The 20,730-nt window shown below is 39.2% G+C and overlaps 1 long non-coding RNA gene across 1 annotated transcript; it reads left to right on the top strand.

Moving 5' to 3' along the window:
• The first annotated feature begins 5,918 nt into the window (after window positions 1-5,918).
• Window positions 5,919-10,464, top strand: LOC121033336 (uncharacterized). The gene is made up of 2 exons (XR_005791841.1): window positions 5,919-5,959; window positions 10,352-10,464. It is a non-coding gene; the product is annotated as an uncharacterized LOC121033336 (long non-coding RNA).
• The last annotated feature ends 10,266 nt before the right edge of the window (window positions 10,465-20,730 follow it).

Genomic DNA, 20,730 nt, shown 5'->3' with positions numbered 1-20,730 from the left:
CAAAAAAAAAAAAAAAAAAACCAGAACAGTTCAATGAATCTAGGAGATAGATTTTTGAAAGAATAAAAAAAAATTGATAAACCTCTAGCCTCCTCCTTCTCAAAAAGGAGAGAGAACCCAAATAGATAAAATCACAAATGAAAGAGGAGAAATCACAACCAATACCACAGAAATACAAACAATTATTAGAGAATACTATTAAAAACTATATGCCAACAAACTGGACAACCTGGAAGAAATGGACAAGTTCCTAGACACCCACATACTACCAAAACTCAAATGGGAAGAAATAAAAAATTTGAACAGACCCATAACCAGCAAAGAAATTAAATCGGTTATCAAAAATCTCCCAACAAATAAGAGTCCTGGGCCAGATGGCTTCCCAGGGGAATTCTACCGACTATTTAAAACAGAATTGATACCTATCCTTCTCAAGCTGTTCCAAAAAAAACAGAAATGAAAGGAAAGCTTCCAGACTCATTCTATGAAGTCAGTATTACGTTGATTCCAAAACCATACAGAGACCCCCCTAAAAAGGAGAAATACAGGCCAATATCCCTGATGAACATGGATACAAAAATTCTCAACTAGATACTAGTAGATTGAATTCAACAGTATATTAAAAGAATTATTCACCATGATCAAGTAGAATTCATTCCTGGGCACAGGGCCAGTTCAACATTTGCAAATCAATCAATGTGATACATCATATTAATATAAGGGTAAGAACCATATGATCCTGTCAATAGATGCAGAAAAAGCATTTGACAAAATACAGTATCTTTTCTTAATAAAAACCCTCAAGAGAGTTGAGATAGAAAGAACATATCTTAACATCATAAAAGCCATATATGAAAAGCCCACAGCTAATAACATCCTCAATGGGGAAAAACTAAGAGCTTTCCCCCCTGAGATCAGGAGTAGACAGGGAAGTCCACTCTCACCATGTTGTTTAACATAGTGTTGGAAGTTCTAGCCTCAGCAATCAGACAACAATATGAAATAAAAAGTATCCAAATTGGCAAAGAAGAAGTCAAACTTTTACTTTCACAGATTACATGATACTCTACATGGAAAACCTGAAAGACTTCACCAAAAAGCTGCTAACTGATACATGAATTCAGCAAAGTCGCAAGGTACAAAATCAATGTACAGAAATTGACTGCATTTCTATACACCAATAATGAAGCAACAGAAAGAGAAATCAAGAAATTGATCCCATTTACAATTGCACCTAGAATCATAAAATACCTAGGAATAAACTTAACCAAAGATGTCAAAGATCTGTATGCTGAAAACTATAGAAAACTTATGAAAGAAATTGAAGAAGTTACAAAGAAATGGCAAAACATTCCATGCTCATGTATTGGAAGAACAAATATTGTTAAAATGTCAATACTACCCAAAGCAATCTACACATTGAATGCGATCCCAACCAAAATTGCACCATCATTCTTCTCAGAGCTAGAACAAACAATCCCAAAATTTGTATTGAACCACAAAAGACCTCAGATAGCCAAAATAATGTTGAAAAAGAAAAGCAAAGTGGGATGCATCACAGCCCAGGACTTTAGCCTCTATACAAAGCTATAATCATCAAGACAGTATGGTACTAGCACAAAAACAGACACACAGACCAATGGAATTGAATAGAGAACCCAGAATTGGACCCATAAATGTATGGCCAACTAATCTTTGATAAAGCAGGAAAGAGGATCCAATAGAAAAAAGACAGTCTCTTTAGCAAAAGGTACTGGGAGAACTGGACAACAACATGCAGAAGAATGAAACTAGACCACTTTCTCACACCATACACAAAAATAAACTCAAAATGGATGAAAGACCTAAATATGAGACAGGACACCATCAAAACCCTAGAGGAGAAAACAGGCAACAACCTCTTTGACCTCAGCTGCAGCAACTTCTTACTCAACATATCTCTGAAGGCAAGGGAAATAAAAGCAAAAATGAACTATTAGGACCTCATCAAGATAAAAACCTTCTGCACAGTGAAGGAAATAGTCAGCAAAACTTAAAGGCAACCGACAGAATGGGGGAAGGAATTTGCAAATGACATATTGGATAAAGGGTTGGTATCCAAAATCTACAAGGATCTTACCAAGCTCAACACCCTAAAAACAAATAATCCAGTGAAGAAAGACAGGGCAGAAGACATGAATATACCCTTTTCCAAAGAAGACATCCAGATGGCCAACAGACACATGAAAAGATGCTCAACATCACTAATCATCAGGGAAATACAAATCAAAACCACACTGATATACCACCTCACACCGGTCAGAGTGGTTAAAATTAACAACTCAGGAAACAACATATGTTGGCAAGGATGTGGAGAAACAGGAACCCTCTTGCACCGTTAGTGGGAATGCAAACTGGTGCAGCCACTCTAGAAAACAGTGTGGAGCTTCCTCAAAAAATTAAAACTAGAACTACCCGACGACTCAGCAATATCACTACTAGGAATTTATCCAAAGGATACAGGAGTGCTGATTCATAGGGACACATGTACCTCAATGTTTATAGCAGCACTATCAACAATAGCCAAATTATGGAAAGAGCCTAACTGTCCATCAACTGATGAATGGCTAAAGAAGATGTGGTTTATATATACAATGGAATACTACTTGGCAATGAGAAAGATTGAAATCTTGCCATTTTGCAACAACATGAATGGAACTGGAGGGTATTATGCTAAGTGAAACGAGTCAGTCAGAGAAAGATACCATATTTTCACTCACATGTGGAATTTGAGAAACTTAACAGAAGACCATGACAGAAGAGAAGGGGAAAAATAGTTTCAAACACAGAGGGAAGCAAACCATAGAGACACTTAGAGAACAAACTGAGGTTTGATGGGGGCAGGGGAGATGGAGAAATGGGTGATGGGCATTGAGGAGGGCACTTGTAGGGATGAGCACTGGGTGTTGTATGTAAGCGATGAATCATGAGAATCTACTCCCAAAGCCAAGAACACACTGTATACACTGTATGTTAGCTAACTTGACAATAAATTATATTTTTAAAAACTAAAAATTAAAAAAAAGAATGAAGGTGTTACCCAGGAAGTTATAGAAAAAATAAAAAATACATGGAAGCAAATGAAAATGAAAACACAACAATCCAAAACCTTTGGGATGCAAAGGCAGTACTAAGAGGAAAGTATATTGCAATTCAGGCCTGTCTCAGGAAGTTTCAGGTCTCAAATACACAACCTAATCTTACACCTAAAGGAGCTAGAAGAGGAACAGCAAGTAAAGGGTAATGCCAGCAAAAGAGAAATAATAAAGACTAGAGAAGAAATAAATGATACAGAAACAAAAAAAAAAAAGTAGAACAGATCAAGAGATCAAGAGATCTAAGAGCTGATTCTTTGAAAGAATTAACAAAATTGATAAGCCCCTAGCCAGACTTATCAAATAGAAAAGAGAAAGGATCCAAATGGATAAAATCACAAATGAAAGAGGAGATATCACAACTAACACGCAATACAGAAATACCAATACAAACCACAAAAATACAAACAATTGTTAAGAGAATATTATGAAAACTATATGACAACAAATTGGACAACCTGAAAGAAATGGACAAATTCCTAGAGACTCATACACTACCAAAAGTGAAACAGGAAGAAATAGAAAACTTGAACAGGCCCATAACCAGCAAAGAAATTAAATCAGTTATCACAAATCTCCCAACAAACAAGAGTCCTGGGCCAGATGGCCTCCCAGGAGGAATTCTACCAAACATTTAAAAAAGACATAATACATATTCTTCTCAAACTGTTCCAAAAAATAGAAATAGATGGAAAACGTCCAAACTCATTCTACGAAGCCAGTATTACCTTGATTCCAAAACCAGACAATGACCCCACTAAAAAGGAGAATTACAGGCTATTATCCCTGATGAACATGGATACAAAAATTCTCAATAAGATATTAGAAAATTGAATTAAACAGTGTATTAAAATAATTATTCACCATGATCAAGTGGGACTTATTCCTGGGGCTGAATATTCACAGATCAATCAATGTGATATATCACATTAATAAAAGAAAGGATAAGAACCATAGGATCCTGTCAATAGATGCAGAAAAAGCATTTGACAAAATACAGCAACTATTCTTGATAAAAAAACCTTCAACAAAGTAGGGATAGATGGAACATACCTCAACATCATAAAGGCCATATACAAAAGACCACAGTTAATATCATCCTCAGTGGGGAAAAAACTGAGGGCCTTTCCCCCACAGGCAGGAACAAGACAAAGATGTCTACACTCACCATTACTATTTAACATACTACTGGAAGTCTTAGCCTCAGCAATCAGACAATAAAAAGAAATCAAATGCATCCAAATCAGCAAGGAAGAAGTCAAATTTTCACTATTTGAGATAACATGATACTCTATGTAGAAAACCCAAAAGACTCCACCAAAAATTTGCTAGAACTAATATTGCATATGAATTCAGGAAAGCCGCAGGATATAAAATCAGTGTGTAAAAATCTGTTGCATTTCTATACATCAATAACAAAACAGCAAAAAAATAAATCAAGGAATTGATCCCATTTTCAACTGCACCAAAAACAGTAAGATACCTAGGAACAAACCTAACTAAAGACGTAAAAGATCTATACTCTGAAAACTGTAGAAGACTTATAAAAGAAATTGACAAGGACACAAAGAAATGGAAAAGCACCCACAAACGTGTGACCAACTAATCTGTGACAAAGCAGGAAAGAATATCCAATGGAAGAAAGACAGTGTCTTCAGCAAGTGATACTGGGAAAACTGGAGAGCAACATGCAGAAAAATGAACCTGGACCACTTCCTTACACCATACATAAAGATAAACTCAAGATGGATGAAAGACCTAAATGTAAGACAAGAAGCCATCAAAACCCTAGAGGAGAAAGCAGGCAAAAACCTCTTTGATTTTGGCCTCAGCAACTTCTTACTCAACACGTCTCTGGAAGCAAGGGAAACAAAAGCAAACATGAACTATTAGGACCTCATCAAAATAAAAACCTTCTGCACAGCAAAGGAGACAATCAGAAAAACTAAAAGGCCACCAACAGAATGGGAGAAGATATTTATAAACGACATATCAGATAAAGGGTTAGTATCCAAAATCTATAAAGAACTTATCAAACTCCACACCCAAAAAACAAATAATCCAGTGAAGAAATGGGCAAAAGACATGAATCGACACTTTTCCAAAGAAAACATCCAGATGGCCAACTGACACATGAAAAAATGTTCAACATCACTCATTATCAGGGAAATACAAATCAAAACCACAATAAGACACCACCTTACACCTGTCAGAATGGCTTACATTAACAACTCAGGCAACAACAGATGTTGGTGAGGATGCAGAGAAAGAGGATCTCTTTTGCACTGCTGGTGGGAATACAAACTGGTGCAGCCACTCTGGAAAACAGTATGAAGTTTCCTCAAAAAATTAAAAATAGAACTACCATATGACCCAGCACTGCACTACTAGATATTTATCCAAGGGATACAAGTATGCTGCCTCAAAGGGGCACATGCATCCCAATATTTATAGCAGCACTATCAACAATAGCCAAAGTATGGAAAGAGCCCAAATATCCATCGATGGATGAATGGATAAAGAAGATGTGGTATATATACACAATGGAATATTACTCGACAATCAAAAGGAATGAAATCTTGCCATTTGCAACTACGTGGATAGAACTAGAAGGTATTATGCTAAGCAAAATTAGTCAGAGAAAGACATATATCATATGACTTCAGTCATATGAGGACTTTTAGATACAAAACAGATGAACATAAGGGAAGGAAAGCAAAATAATATAAAAACAGGGAGGGGGACAAAAACATAAGAGACTCTCAAATATGGAGAACAAACAGAGGGTTACTGGAGGGGTGTGGGAGGGGGGATGGGCTAAATGGGTAAGGAGCATTAAGGAATCTACTCCTGAAATCATTGTTGCACTATATGCTAACTAACTTAGATGTAAATTAAAAAAATAAATTAAAAATTAAGGAAAAAAAAAGAAAATTAGTCTTCCCAATATTCACCTAGGAAAAATAATTGTAGGAAAAATCACAAGATGGCAAATTTAATATAAAGACTTATCTTATTGCATCAACCAGAATAAAATGTATATGTATACAAATATATATGTGTGTGTGTGTATCACAATGTATAGATATATCTATATAAGTATATTAGTATGTACATGTCATAGACGTCTATATATGTATGTATATATACATATTAATATGAACATATGCAGAAAAAATAGAGAATTGCTTGCATGTGTGGTAAAGAATAGAAAAGCATTCATACTCATGGATTGGAGGAACAAATATTGCTAAAATGTTGATACTACCCAAGGCAATCTACACATTTAATGCAATCTCTATCAAAATACCAACAGCATTTTTCACAGAGCTAGAACAAACAATCCTAAAATTTGTATGGAATCACAAAAGAACCTGAATGGCCAAAGAAATCTTGAAAAAGAAAAACAAAACTGGAGACATCACAATTCTGGATTTCAAGCTATATTACAAAGCTGTAAAAATGAAGACAGTATGGTACCAGCACAAAAAGAGACACATAGATCGATGCAGCAGAACAGAGAACCCAGAAATGGACCCACAAATGTATGGTCAACTAGTCTTCGACAAAGCAGGCAAGAGTATCCAGTGGGAAAAAGACAGTCTCTTCAGCAAATGGTGCTGGGAAAACTGGACAGTGATATTCAGAAGATTGAAACTGGACCACTTACTAACACCATACACAAAAATAAAATCAAAATAGATGAAAGACCCAGCAACAGCACTGCTAGGAATTTACCCAAGGGCTACAGGAATGCTGATGCATAGGGGCACAGGTACCCCAATGTTTATAGCAGCACTTTCAACAATAGCCAAATTATGGAAGGAGCCTAAATGTCCATAAACTGACGAATGGATAAAGAAATTGTGATTTATATATACAATGGAATACTACTTGGCAATGAGAAAGAATGAAATATGGCCATTCATAGCAACATGGATGGAACTGGAGGGTATTATGCTAAGTGAAGTAAGTCAGTCAGACAAAGACAGATACCATATGTTTTCACTCATATGTGGATCTTGAGAAACTTAACAGAAGACCATGGGGGAGGGAACGGGGGAAAATAGTTACAAACAGAGACGGAGGGAGGCAAACCATAAAAGACTCTTAAACACAGAGAACAAACTGAGGGTTGATGTGGGAGAGGGGAAAGTGGGTGATGGGCAATGAGGAGAACACTTGTTGGGATGAGAACTGGGTATTGTATGGAAACCGATTTGACAATAAATTATATTATAAAAAAAAGATGAAAGACCTAAATGTGACACAGGAAACCATCAAATCCTAGATCTATATCAAATCCAAATCTATAAAGAACTTGTCCCCATTTCTTAACTGGTTTTTTTTTTGGGGGGGGGTGTTGAGTTGGATTAAGTTCTTTTTTTTTTTATATGAAATTTATTGTCAAATTGGTTTCCATACAACACCCAGTGCTCATCCCAAAAGGTGCCCTCCTCAATACCCATCACCCACCCTCTCCTCCCTCCCACCCCCCATCAACCCTCAGTTTGCTCTCAGTTCTCAACAGTCTCTTATGCTTTGGCTCTCTCCCACTCTAACCTCTTTTTTTTTTTTCTTCTCCTCCCCCATGGGTTTCTGTTAAGTTTCTCAAGAGCCACATAAGAGTGAAACCATATGGTATCTGTCTTTCCCTGTATGACTTATTTCACTTAGCATCGCACTCTCCAGTTCCATCCACGTTGCTACAAAAGGCCATAGTTCATTTTTTCTCATTGCCACGTAGTATTCCATTGTGTATATAAACCACAATTTCTTTATCCATTCATCAGTTGATGGACATTTAGGCTCTTTCCATAGTTTGGCTATTGTTGAGAGTGCTGCTATGAACATTGGGGTACAAGTGCCCCTATGCATCAGTACTCCTGTGTCCCTTGGATAAATTCCTAGCAGTGCTATTGCTGGGTCATAGGGTAGGTCTATTTTTAATTTTTTGAGGAACCTCCACACTGCTTTCCAGAGCGGCTGCACCAATTTGCATTCCCACCAACCGTGCAAGAGGGTTCCCGTTTCTCCACATCCTCTCCAGCATCTATAATCTCCTGATTTGTTCATTTTGGCCACTCTGTCTGGCGTGAGGTGATATCTGAGTGTGGTTTTGATTTGTATTTCCCTGATAAGGAGCGACGCTGAACATCTTTTCATGTGCCTATTGGCCATCTGGATGTCTTCTTTAGAGAAGTGTCTATTCATGTTTTCTGCCCATTTCTTCACTGGGTTATTTGCTTTTCGGGTGTGGAGTTTGGTGAGCTCTTTATAGATTTTGGATACTAGCCCTTTGTCCGATACGTCATTTGCAAATATCTTTTCCCATTCCGTTGGTTGCCTTTTCGTTTTGTTGGTTGTTTCCTTTGCTGTGCAGAAGCTTTTTATCTTCATAAGGTCCCAGTAATTCACTTTTGCTTTTAATTCCCTTGCCTTTGGGGATGTGTCGAGTAAGAGATTGCTACGGCTGAGGTCAGAGAGGTCTTTTCCTGCTTTCTCCTCTAAGGTTTTGATGGTTTCCTGTCTCACATTCAGGTCCTTTATCCATTTTGAGTGTATTTTTGTGAATGGTGTGAGAAAGTGGTCTAGTTTCAACCTTCTGCATGTTGCTGTCCAGTTCTCCCAGCACCATTTGTTAAAGAGACTGTCTTTTTTCCATTGGATGTTCTTTCCTGCTTTGTCAAAGATGAGTTGGCCATACGTTTGTGGGTCTAGTTCTGGGGTTTCTATTCTATTCCATTGGTCTATGTGTCTGTTTTTGTGCCAGGATTAAGTTCTTTATAGATTTTGGATACTAATTCTTGATCTGATATGTCATTTGCAAATATCTTCTCCCATTCTGTAGGTTGCCTTTTAGTTTTGTTGATCGTTTCCTTTGCTGTGCTTTTTATCTTGATGAGGTCCCAATAGTTCACGTTTGCTTTTATTTCACTTGCCTCTAGAGACGTGTCAAGTAAAAAGTTGCTGCGGCAAAGGTCAAAGAGGTCGCTGCCCGTTTTCTCCTGTACAATGGAATACTACTCAGCAATGAAAAAGAATGAAATCTTGCCATTTGCAACAACATGGATGAAACTGGAGGGTATTGTGATAAGTGAAATAGGTCTGAGAAAGACAGATATCATATATTTCACTCATATGTGAATTTGAGAAACGCAACAGATGAAAATAGAGGAAGGGAAGGAAAAATAAGATAAAAACAGAAAGTGAGGCAAACCATTAGAAATTCTTAAATACAGAGAACAAACTGAGGGTTGATGTATGGAATGCAGGTGGGATGGTGTTAAATGAGTGATGGGCACTAAGGAGCACACATTTTGGGATGAGCACTGGGCGTCACACATAAGAGATGAACCACTGGATTCTACTTGTGAAGCCAACTACACTGTATGTTAACTAACTTGGATTTAAACAAACAAACTTAAAAAAAGAAAGAAAGAAAGAAATGGGCAGAAGACATGAAAAGACACTTTTCCAAAGAAGACATCCAGATGGCTAACACATAAAGATATGCTCAATATCATTCATCATCAGGGAAATACAAATCAAAACCATGATGAGATACCACCTCACACTGGTCAGAATGGCTAAAATTAATAATACAAGAAGCAACAGGCGTCAGCAGGCATGTGGAGAAATGGGAATGCTCTTGCACTGTTGGTAGGAATGCAAACTGGTGCAGCCACTCTGGAGAACAGTATGGAGGTTCCTTAAAAAGCTAAAAATAGAACTACCCTGTAATCCAGCAATTGCACTACTATGTATTAACCCAAAGGATACAAAATACAGATTCAAGGGGGGTACATGCTATATACATATATATATATACACCCCAATGTTTATAGCAGCATTATCAATAATAGGTAACTGTACTATGGCGAGGGCCCAAATGTCCATTGACTGATGAATGGGTAAAGAAGATGTGGTATATATATGCAATGGAATAGTACTCAGCCACCTAAAAGAATGAAATCTTGCCATTTGCAATGACATGGATGGAGTTAGAGCGTATTATGTCAAGCAAAATAAGTCAATCAGAGAAAGACAAATACCATATGATTTCATTCATATGTGGAATTTAAGAAACAACACAGATGAACATATGGGAAAGGGGGAGCAAGAGAAGAGAGGGAAACAAACCACAAGAGACTCTTAATGATAAAGAACAAACTATGTGTTGATGGAGGGAGGTGGATGGGAGTTTGGCTAGACAGGTGATGGGTATGAAGGAGGGCGCCTGTTGTAATGAGCACTGGGTGTTGTATGTAAGTGATGGATCACTGAATCCTACTCCTGAAACCAATATTGCACTGTATGTTAACTAAAAATTCTTTTAAGGGAAAAAAAATACCATAACCATAATCACCCTTTAATGTTTTCATGTATATTCTCTCAGACTTGTTCTATGATAAAAAGTAAAACTCAAAACTTTTTAAATGGAACTACCATATGATCCAGCAATTCCAAATCTGGGTATTTATCCAAAGGAAATAAAATCACTATCTTGAAAAGATAGCTACACCCTCATGTTCATTACATCACTATTTACAAAAGCCAAGACATGGAAACAATCTAAATGTTCACTAATGGATAAATGGATAAAGAAAATATGGTATATACAGACGGTCCCCAACTTATGATGGCTCAACTCAAGATTTTTCATTTTTACAATGGTGCAAAAGCAATATGCATTCTGCAGAAAACACACTTTGACTTTGGAATTTGGATCTTCTCCCAGGTTAGCAATATGCAGTGCAGTCCTCCTTTGTGATGCTGAGCAGTGGCAGCAAGCCTCAGCTCCCAGGAAGCCACGCCATCACAAGGGTGAACAACCCTACTCTTACATCCATTCTGCACCCATACAACCATTCTGTTTCTCACTGTCTGTACAGTACTCAATGAACTACCTAAGACTGTCAACACTTTATTACAAAAACAGGCTTTGTAGTAGATGATTTGCCCACCTTTAGGCTATGTAAGTTTAAGGTAGGCTAGGCTAAGCTATGATGTTCTATAAGTAAAGTGTATTAAATGCATTCTCAAATATGATATTTCAACTTATGATGGGTTTATTGGGACCTAACTCCATTGTAAGTTGAGAAAGATCTGTATGTACAATGGGATATTGTCCTGCCATGAAAAATGAAATCCTTCCATTTGCAACAACATGGATCAAGCTTAGCATTGTGCTAAGTGAAATAAATCAGACAAAGAAAGGCAAATACTGTATGATGTCACTTATATGTGGAATCTGAAATAACTGAACTGCTAGAAACAGAGAACAGATTGGTCATTGCCAGAGGTGGAGGCTAGCAGTGGGCAAAAGGAAGAAAAGTGATCAAAAGGTACAAATTTCCAGTTTTAAGATAAACAAGTCCGGGGAGGGGGGTGGTAATGAACAGCATGGTGACTATAGTTAAGAATACTGTATTGATTATTTGAAAGTCTCATCTATGATGAGAATAGATCTTCAGTGTTCTCATCACAAGAAAATAAATAGTAACTATGTGAGGCAATAGATGTTAACTAAACTTATTATGGCAATTATCTTGCAATATATACATACCAAATCATTGGGTTGTACACTTTAAGACAATGTTGTATGCTAATTATATCTCAATAAAACTGGGGAGGGAGTAAAGATAAAATTTGTATTAAAAATTGGAATAACATTGTAGCAACAGTTTTGTATCCAGTTTTTTTTTCACTAAACTTTATATTGTCTGAAATTTTTCATATTACCTAATAATTTCTAAAGTCTGCTTTATTGTGACAGACACAGTGGATTGGCTACTCAATAGCCATTTTGCTAGATGATACCCTACTCTCTTAACTTCCTTGTTTAAAAGTTGAGAATACAAAAACACCAATTCAAAAGAATGCATGCACCCCTCTGTTTACTGCAGCATTATTTACAAGTTGAACTTATAGAAGCAGCCCAACTGTCCATCGATTGACGAATGTATAAAGAAAATGTGATACACACACACACACACACACACACACACACACACACACACACACACTGGAATACTATCCAGCCATCAAAAAGAATTAAATCTTGACATTTGCAATGACATGGATGGAGCTAGAGAGTATAATGCTAAGTGAAGTAAGTCAGAGAAAAACAAATACCATATGATCTCACTCATGTGGAATTTAAGAAACAAAACAAATCAGCAAAGCGGGGGCGGGGGGCGGCACGGGGACAGAGAGAAACAAACCAAGAAACAGACTCTTAATTATAGAGAACAAACTGATGGTTGCCAGAGGGCAGGTGGGTGGGGAGATGGGCAAAATAGGTGATGATTTTTTAAGTTTATTTATTTATTTTGAGAGAGAGAAAGAGAGGGGGAGGGGCATATGGGAGGGGCAGAGAGGTGGGTGGGGTGGGAGAATCCCAACCAGGCTGTGCACTGCCAACACAGCCAACACTGCCAGCACAGAGCCCCACGCGGGGCTTGAACTCACAAACCATGAGATCAAGACCAGAACCAAAATCAAGAGCTGGACGCTTAACCAACTGAGCCACCCAGGCGCCCTGGCAATAATTGTTTTTTAATAAAAAAGAAAGGGGGGGAACCCAGGAAACCAAAAATTCTTACCTTCCCAGACTCCTTAGCATCGGGGCAGAGTGCCGCGGCGGGGGGGTGTTGGGAGCGTCATGTGACACAGTTCTGGCCAATGGATGAAAGTAGAATTCATTGGGTGGGTCTTCTGATAAAGTTCATAAAAAGGGATAGACTTGTTCATGCCTTTGTGCCCTTCCTTCTTTTTTATTTTTATTTTTGTTTTTTTCTGGAATGCTACCTGGAGGTGCAACAACTATCCTGTGGCCATAAGGCTGAAAGCTGGAAACTGGATGGAGTCTGGGTCCTAAATGCTATCCTTGGGCTGCTGCATCAGTCTAGAATTGTCTACTTCTGGACTTACTGTTATTGGCTGATAAATAAATCCTTATCTATTAAAACTACAGTGGTCACCTCTTCAGTTCCTTGCAGCTGAATGCAACCCTGGATGCATAGCATTCTATCATACGAATATATCACAATGTAACATTAAAATTCCCTATTGATTCACTGCTACTAAATAATATTGCCATGAGTATCTCTTAACACATCTTTATATGTGTCTCTGATTATTTACTTTGGCTTTATTTCTAGAAAAGGAATTATTTGTTCAAAGGGCAAGCAGTTTGGGGGATATTTTTGTTTGCTCATTTTGTTTTGTTTTTATCTCTTGATGCATCTTTCAAATGGCCATGCACGCATGTTGTGCCACCAAGACTTCTACCAGCTGCAGGTAAGTCAAGATAACTTACAGACCACTTCCTGAAGCAGGAGCTGAGTCATTCACTGCCCATTAAGGATCACTGTGTCAAGGATGGCTCCAGCAAGGAGGCCTGCTTGTGATCTGAGCCTTGGAAGGGCTGGTTCTGACCGCAGAAGGGCCCACTCCTCCCCCTGCTCCTGCAGCTTCTGCTAAGGCTCCCATCCCCAATGCCTGAAGATTCTAACCCAGAGTCTCTCAATCTCTGAGCACTAATGTTTAGGGATGGATAATTCTTTGTTGTAGGCGTGGTCTTGTACATTGTAGATGTGTAGTAGTATGTCTGGCCTAGATTCTAGTACCGCCTGCTTCCCGTATGACAACCAAAAATATCTCAATAATGTCAATTGCCTCCTGGAGGTACAAAATCAGCCTCAATTGATAACTACTGATCCACCCTATAACCTGTTTGAGGAATAATTTAATTCCAATAGAGAGAATACTCTGGTCCAGTTCAGAATTGGTAGGTTGTATGACCAGAGACAGAAAGGGCCGTAAGTGGTGAGAAGGTTACCTGTCAGGCTGGCATCAAAGAAAGATGGAGCATTGACTGACACCCATAAGTGTGCCTGTGACTAAGAAGCCCCATAAAGCACATGCACAAAACATGGCATGAAAGGAGTCAAGAGTAGTGCTCTGGGGCCTCACAGACATGCAAGGACATTACCTTAGTGACTGATGTGGTTACTGTTGGCTTGTTTAGCATTGGTTTGAATCTTTCAACACCTCCAATATGCTGCCAAAAATTCTTGTGTGTAAAAGTGTACCAGGTTAGGGGCGCCTGGGTGGCGCAGTCGGTTAAGCATCCGACTTCAGCCAGGTCACGATCTCACGGTCCGTGAGTTCCAGCCCCGCGTCGGGCTCTGGGCTGATGGCTCAGAGCCTGGAGCCTGTTTCCGATTCTGTGTCTCCCTCTCTCTCTGCCCCTCCCCCGTTCATGCTCTGTCTCTCTCTGTCCCAAAAATAAATAAACGTTGAAAACAAAAATAAAAAAAATAAAAAAGTGTACCAGGTTGAAAACCACAATTCCAGCTTGAGTTCTGCTGTAATGAGGGGTTATTTTATTCAGAGAACCAACAAACATTGAGGGCCAGCCCAAAAGCAGGCACTGAGCTGGGCAACAGCAGCAAACACCCAACATGATCCTTTCTTTCCCAGAGCCCATGGTCAGTCGAGGAAGTTAGTCTACCAAGCAAGAGATTACAGGAGCAAGACAGATTATCTGGGCTTTGGTTAGCTCATCTGTCAAGAGCAAGAACAGTCCATGGTTATCTAACCTCACAGGGTTGCTGGGTGATCATGAGCAGTTTGTGGAGGTGCCCTGAGGCCTCAGCCAAAGATGCCATGCCTTGAAGAAAAGACAGACCAAGACCCCTGTCTTGGCAGAAAGTGGGAAAAGAGAGAATGTTAGCACAGTTCTCTCCATGAAGCAGAATGAAGCCAAAGCCAGATCTGTCACTGATCTCTGGTGTCGAGGGTGTGACCAGGTGGACTTTGAGTGCCAGGACTTTTCTGTAAACCTGAAGCCTACTGGAGAGAGAAACTATAAACAAAGAGGGAAGCATCATTTATTGAGACAGAAAGTCTAAGTTTTCCTCTCACTAGATCTCTCCTTTCCCCTATGCTGTACCCTAAACCTACCGTTCCTTTTCTACCCTCAGAAGAGGTATGTGTTGCTGGGCAGGAAGCAGACATTGTTTAAAGACAACCCCCCTGAGAGAGCCAAAGCATAAGAGACTGTTGAGAACTGACAGCAAACTGAGGGTTGATGGGGGGGTGGGAGGGAAGAGAGGGTGGGTGATGGGTATTGAGGAGGGCACCTTTTGGGATGAGCACTGGGTGTTGTATGGAAACCAATTTGACAATAAATTTCATATATAAAAAAAAAATAAATAAAGACAACCCCCCTTTCTGTATTTATGGGTTCCTGGTGAATTAAATTTCCTAATTTTTGTTGTGTGTGGCAGAGACCCCAACACTGAAATGGCTTAAACGAGACAGATGTTTACCTTGCTCTAATGTAAGCATTTGAACAAGAATGGCCTCTGCTCTTGAAAGTTGCTGAGGCCCAAGCTCTTTCTCTCTTGTTGGTCTGCCATCCCTGGAGTGTTACCCTCATCTGTTTGGCACAATGGCTGTAATGTCTGCATTCCAGCCAGCATGGAGGGGGAGGGGGCAAGGAGGGCATGCCTGTGCCCTTCAAGAGCTTGAGAAAGAAGTTGCTCCAATGATGTGCTGGAGGTGGATCCCACTGATTCCAAGCAATGATTGTTCATATCTCTTCCCGATTCATATTCCTAGCTTGCAATCAGCTGTGGTGGGAGTATTTACACCATGGAAATTGGCAAACACTACAATCAGGGCTTTATTTTCCTGGAAGGGATGACTATCAAACAACTACCAACACAGCCCTCACATGTCTTCTGCTCACAATCCCCTGGTGAGAACTGAGGGACAAGGTCACCCCTGGTAAGAAAAGCTGAGAAATGTAGTCTCCCATTTGTACAGTCATGTGCCCAGCTACAAGTCTTATTGCTATGGAATAAGGGTAGAATAGATATCAAAGGTAACTAGCAGCCTCTGCCCCCAGACTTATTGAGAGACTATGCCTAGGAGATGAGGTCTGGATTCCACATGGAGTGGACCTGCTTTCAGAGACTCCTTCTGGGCAGGCCTGGTGGGCAGCAGTCCGCATGGCTCCAGGCAGGTTCCTATGCACATGGAAAAGTGCCTCAGGCCACTCATTGCCACAAGATACTAGACCTTCCTGGGCTTTCTGAGTGAGCATTGAAGGCCTTCCCACCAGTCGAGGTGAAGGTAGACACCCCCCACCACCCCACTCAGAGCTCATCTACTCTTGCAGCTCTCTCCAAAATCCTCACCATATCTCCAACTTCCCCAATTCCCTTCAGGATGAAGAGTTTTTAGAGTCATGAAACCATATCTCCAGACTTCCTTTGAAAATCAAGTACATATTCTAGACTGCCTCACCACTCATTCTGGTATTTGATCTACATTTGATCTTGGCACCTCAACTGCAGCTGTCAATCTACCATCCTGCTCCTCTGTGCTGTTAGCAGCTCACAGAGACCTCGCTACTGTGGACAATTATAAATACTCACGCCAAGCCCTAGAAATCACTGGTAGCACTGAACGGTAAAAGTGATGACCACAGGGCACAGTGTTGCCTGGACAATGACAGTGGTGTCCACATACCTATATGCAGGACCCCTCACGGAACAGGACCAGGGTGGGAAGAGAACAGGAGTGAGCCATGGGTTGGGGGCTAATTCACCCTTTCCTGCTGTGTTCCAGTGCAAAATTCTAAGGGATCTTAAAATTCTAAATTTAAATCCAGCTCTCTAGATCATTACAAAGAGGCATTTGTCAAGGTAGAGGAAAGAAACATATTTTATTTAACTTTGTTAGTTGAATTTATAACTTACAAATACAAAGACATGTGGTATAAGGACCTCCACTTGTATTCTTGCCAGAGGCCTCCAAATGTAAGAAGCAGCCCACCCCTGAGAGCTCCTTACTCTTGGGCCCATGTTATTCAGGCTGATAAGGCAAAAGCAGCACCTGGTTGTGCTTGCACTAAAAGTGTTTTCCATTTGCATCTGTAAGAATATTTGCAAAGCATGAAGCATGTGGGGCCCTTGAGAGTGAGGGAGGGCAGGCCAGCTTGGCTTTACCTTGACAGAGATGTCAAAGCCAGAGAGATCATCTGGGAGAAGAAGGGAGAAGGCAGAGTCAAGAAAGTGGGCAAAGCAGAGCCAATGATTCACTATTTTAATGTGCCCTTCATTGAAGAAAAGTATTCACTTTGGCATATGATCCACTAGAACGTTCTGAACAAAAACTTAAACAAATCTAGTCCAATGGTTTCCAGGTTTTTTATAATAAAAATCAAAAAGACTTATCAAAATGAAAACTTAAGTGAAATCCCAATATTAAAGCAGCCAAAAATGATAAACAGCTTCCTTCATTCATTTAAATCCTTATTGACTTTTGGAAACTACTTTACTATTTATACTTATCATTGAAGTTCCTCCTCAGATGTCTGGGGTCCCCAGAGCAGCATGGAAAACCACTAACCTAGCAGTGGTGGGTTGCAGTGGTTAAGGCCTGCCCAACATCTATTCTCCTCTTTTCTGCTAACAGCCCTCCCTTTCCTCAGGCTATGTGGTTTGGATGGAGCAGGCCTCCATGTCTCCCATTCCCCAGTCAATAGAGGGCATGACCCAGGCCTGGCCAATCAGCATGTTCCATCTGCAGTCATTGTGACTGGTTCAGAGATAGAAGGTGACCATAGTAGGGTGAATTAGAGCTACTCCTAGGACTTCTGCAGGTAGAATATGGTCTCTCCTGGTAGGTCTTCTAAGAGGATAGCCTGTTAGAGGGAAGTGGGGATGGAGAGAGACTGAGACCCAATCACATGTGGGAGCCTCTGGATCAATCCATGCCATGAATCTGAAGCTACCCTGGACTTATCTGAGCCAATACTATTCCCTTCTCTACCCAGGCCAATTTGGTTGGACTTGTATCTTTCATCAACAAGAGAGTCCTGACTTATCCAACTCATACCTTTTGCACATGAGGATACTAATGCCCAGAGAGAGGATAAGCACCACCCAAAGCCACCAGGATCCCAGCTGTCCACACAAATGATGACTTGTGCACATTTTAACTTCTCCATGTCCTTTTTTGTTTACTAAGACTGGCCATGATTTTGTGTGTGAATGAGAATTCTAGGTAGAAAACAAACAGTAGAAAGAAGATTCCTAAAACTCAGCCAAAGGAAGCCAGCCCACACTCAGGAATAGACCTGCTTTCCATGATGGCGGAGTGTTTTGGTGTCATCTGAGATCCTGGGGGAGGGGGGTGTCACATTGTCCAAATCAATCTGTTCTACCTTTTCTGCTGCCTGAAATTCCACCAATAAAGTATCTTTCTCCTAAGTTAAGCATTGACTTCTTCTTTAGACTTTTCTTTTAAGATGTTACCCCTCTGAACATGGCAGAGATATCCACTCTCACTACTTTTATTCACATAGTACTGGAAGTATTCACCAAAGCAATCAGACAACATAAAGAAATAAAAGGCATCGAAATCAGCGAAGAAGAAGTAAAACTTCTGCTATTTGCAGATGACACAATACTATATATAGAAAACCCTAACGACTCCACCAAAAAACTACTAGAACTGATAAATGAATTCGGTAAAGTCACAGGATACAAAATCAACATACAGAAATCTGTTGCATTTCTATATACAAATAATGAAGCAGCAAAAAGAGAAATTAAGAAAACAATCCCATTTACAATTGTACCAAAAATAATAAGATACCTAGGAATAGACCTAACCAAAGAGGTGAAACACCTGTACTCTGAAAACTATAAAACATGGATGCAAGAAATTGAAGAAAACACAAAGAAATGGAAAGACATTCCGTGTTCATGGATTGGAAGAACAAATACTTTTAAAATGTCCATACTACCCAAAGCTATCTACACATTCAATGAAACTCCTATCAAAATAACCACAGCATTTTTCACAGAGCTAGAACAAACAATCCTAAAACTTGTATGGAACCACAAAAAAAAAAAAAAACCCAAATAGCCAAAGCAATCTTGAAAAAGAAAAGCCAAGCTAGAGGCATCACAATTTGAGATTATAAGTTATATTACAAAGCATCAAAACGGTATCAAAACAGTACACTATTGACACATATATCAATGGAACAGAACAGAAAACTGAAAAATGAACCCACAATTATATGGTAAATTAATGTTCAATAAAGGAGGCAAGCATATGCAGTGGGAAAAAGACTGTCCCTTCAACAAATGTTTTTGGTAAAACTGGACAGCAACATGCAAAAGAATGAAATTGGACCACTTTCTTATACCATACACAAAAATAAATTCAAAATGGATGAAAGACATAAATGTGAAACCTGAAACCATAAAAATCCTAGAAGAGAACACAGGCAGTAATTTCGCTGATATCGACCATAGCAAGTTCTTTCCAGATATGTCTCCTGAGGCAAGGGAAACAAAATCAAAAATAAACTTTTGGAACTACATAAAAAAAAAAAAAAGCTTCTAGGGGTGGCTCTGTCAGTTGAACATCTGACTCCTGATTTTGGCTCAGGTCATGATCTCAGGGTTCGTGAAATCAAGCCCCATGTTGGGCTTTACACTGACAGGAGCCTGCTTGGGATTCTCTCTCTCCCTCTCTCTATGCCTCTCCCTTGCTCATTCTCTCTCTCTCTCTCTCTCTCTCTCTCTCTCTCTCTCTCAAAATAAATAAATAAATATTTAAAGAAATAAATAAAAATAGATAAATAAAAAGCTTCTGAACAGCTAAGGAAACAATCAACAAAACTAAAAGGCAACCTACAGAAGGGGAGAAGATATTTGCAAGTGACATAACTGGTAAAGGGTTAGTCCCCAAAACATATAAAGAACTTATTAAATTCAACACCCAAAAAAACAAGTAATCCAGTTTTTAAATGGGCAAAAGACATGAACAGGCATTTCTCCAAAGAAGACATCCAGATGGCCAACAGACACATAAAAAGATGCTCAACATCACTCATCATTAAGAAAATACAAATCAAAACTACAATGAGATATCACTTCAGACCTGTCAGAATGGCTAAAATTAACAAGAGAAACAACAGATGCTGGTGAGGATGTAGAGAAAGGGGAACCCTCATGCACTGTTGGTTGGAATGCAAACTGGTGTAGCCACTGTGGAAGACAGTATGAAGGTTCCTGAAAAAGTTAAAAATAGAACTACCCTACAATCCAGCAATTGCACTAATAGGTATTTACCCAAAGAATACAAAACTACTAATTCAAAGGGATACATACACTTCAGTGTTTATACCAGCATTATCTCCAATAGCCAAATTATGGAAATACCCAACTGTCCATCGACTGATGAATGGACAAAGAAGATGTGATGTGTATATATATATAATATATATATTATATAATATATATACATAATATATATATATACACAATGTAATACTACTCAGTCATATAAAAGAATGAAATCTTGCCATCTGCAATGACATGGGTGGAGTTAGAGAGTATTATACTAAGCAAATAAGCCAATCAGAGAAAAACAAATACCATGATTTCACTCATATGTGGAAATTAAGAAAGAAAACAAATGAGTGAAGGGGGGAAAAAAGAGAGAGAGAAACAAACCAAGAAACAGACTTTTTTTTAATATGAAATTTATTGTCAAA

The sequence above is a fragment of the Herpailurus yagouaroundi genome, unplaced genomic scaffold (assembly GCF_014898765.1).
Source record: "Herpailurus yagouaroundi ecotype Mexico unplaced genomic scaffold, PumYag 159, whole genome shotgun sequence".
Lineage (NCBI taxonomy): Eukaryota > Metazoa > Chordata > Mammalia > Carnivora > Felidae > Herpailurus > Herpailurus yagouaroundi.
This window is presented reverse-complemented; position numbering and strand designations above follow the sequence as displayed.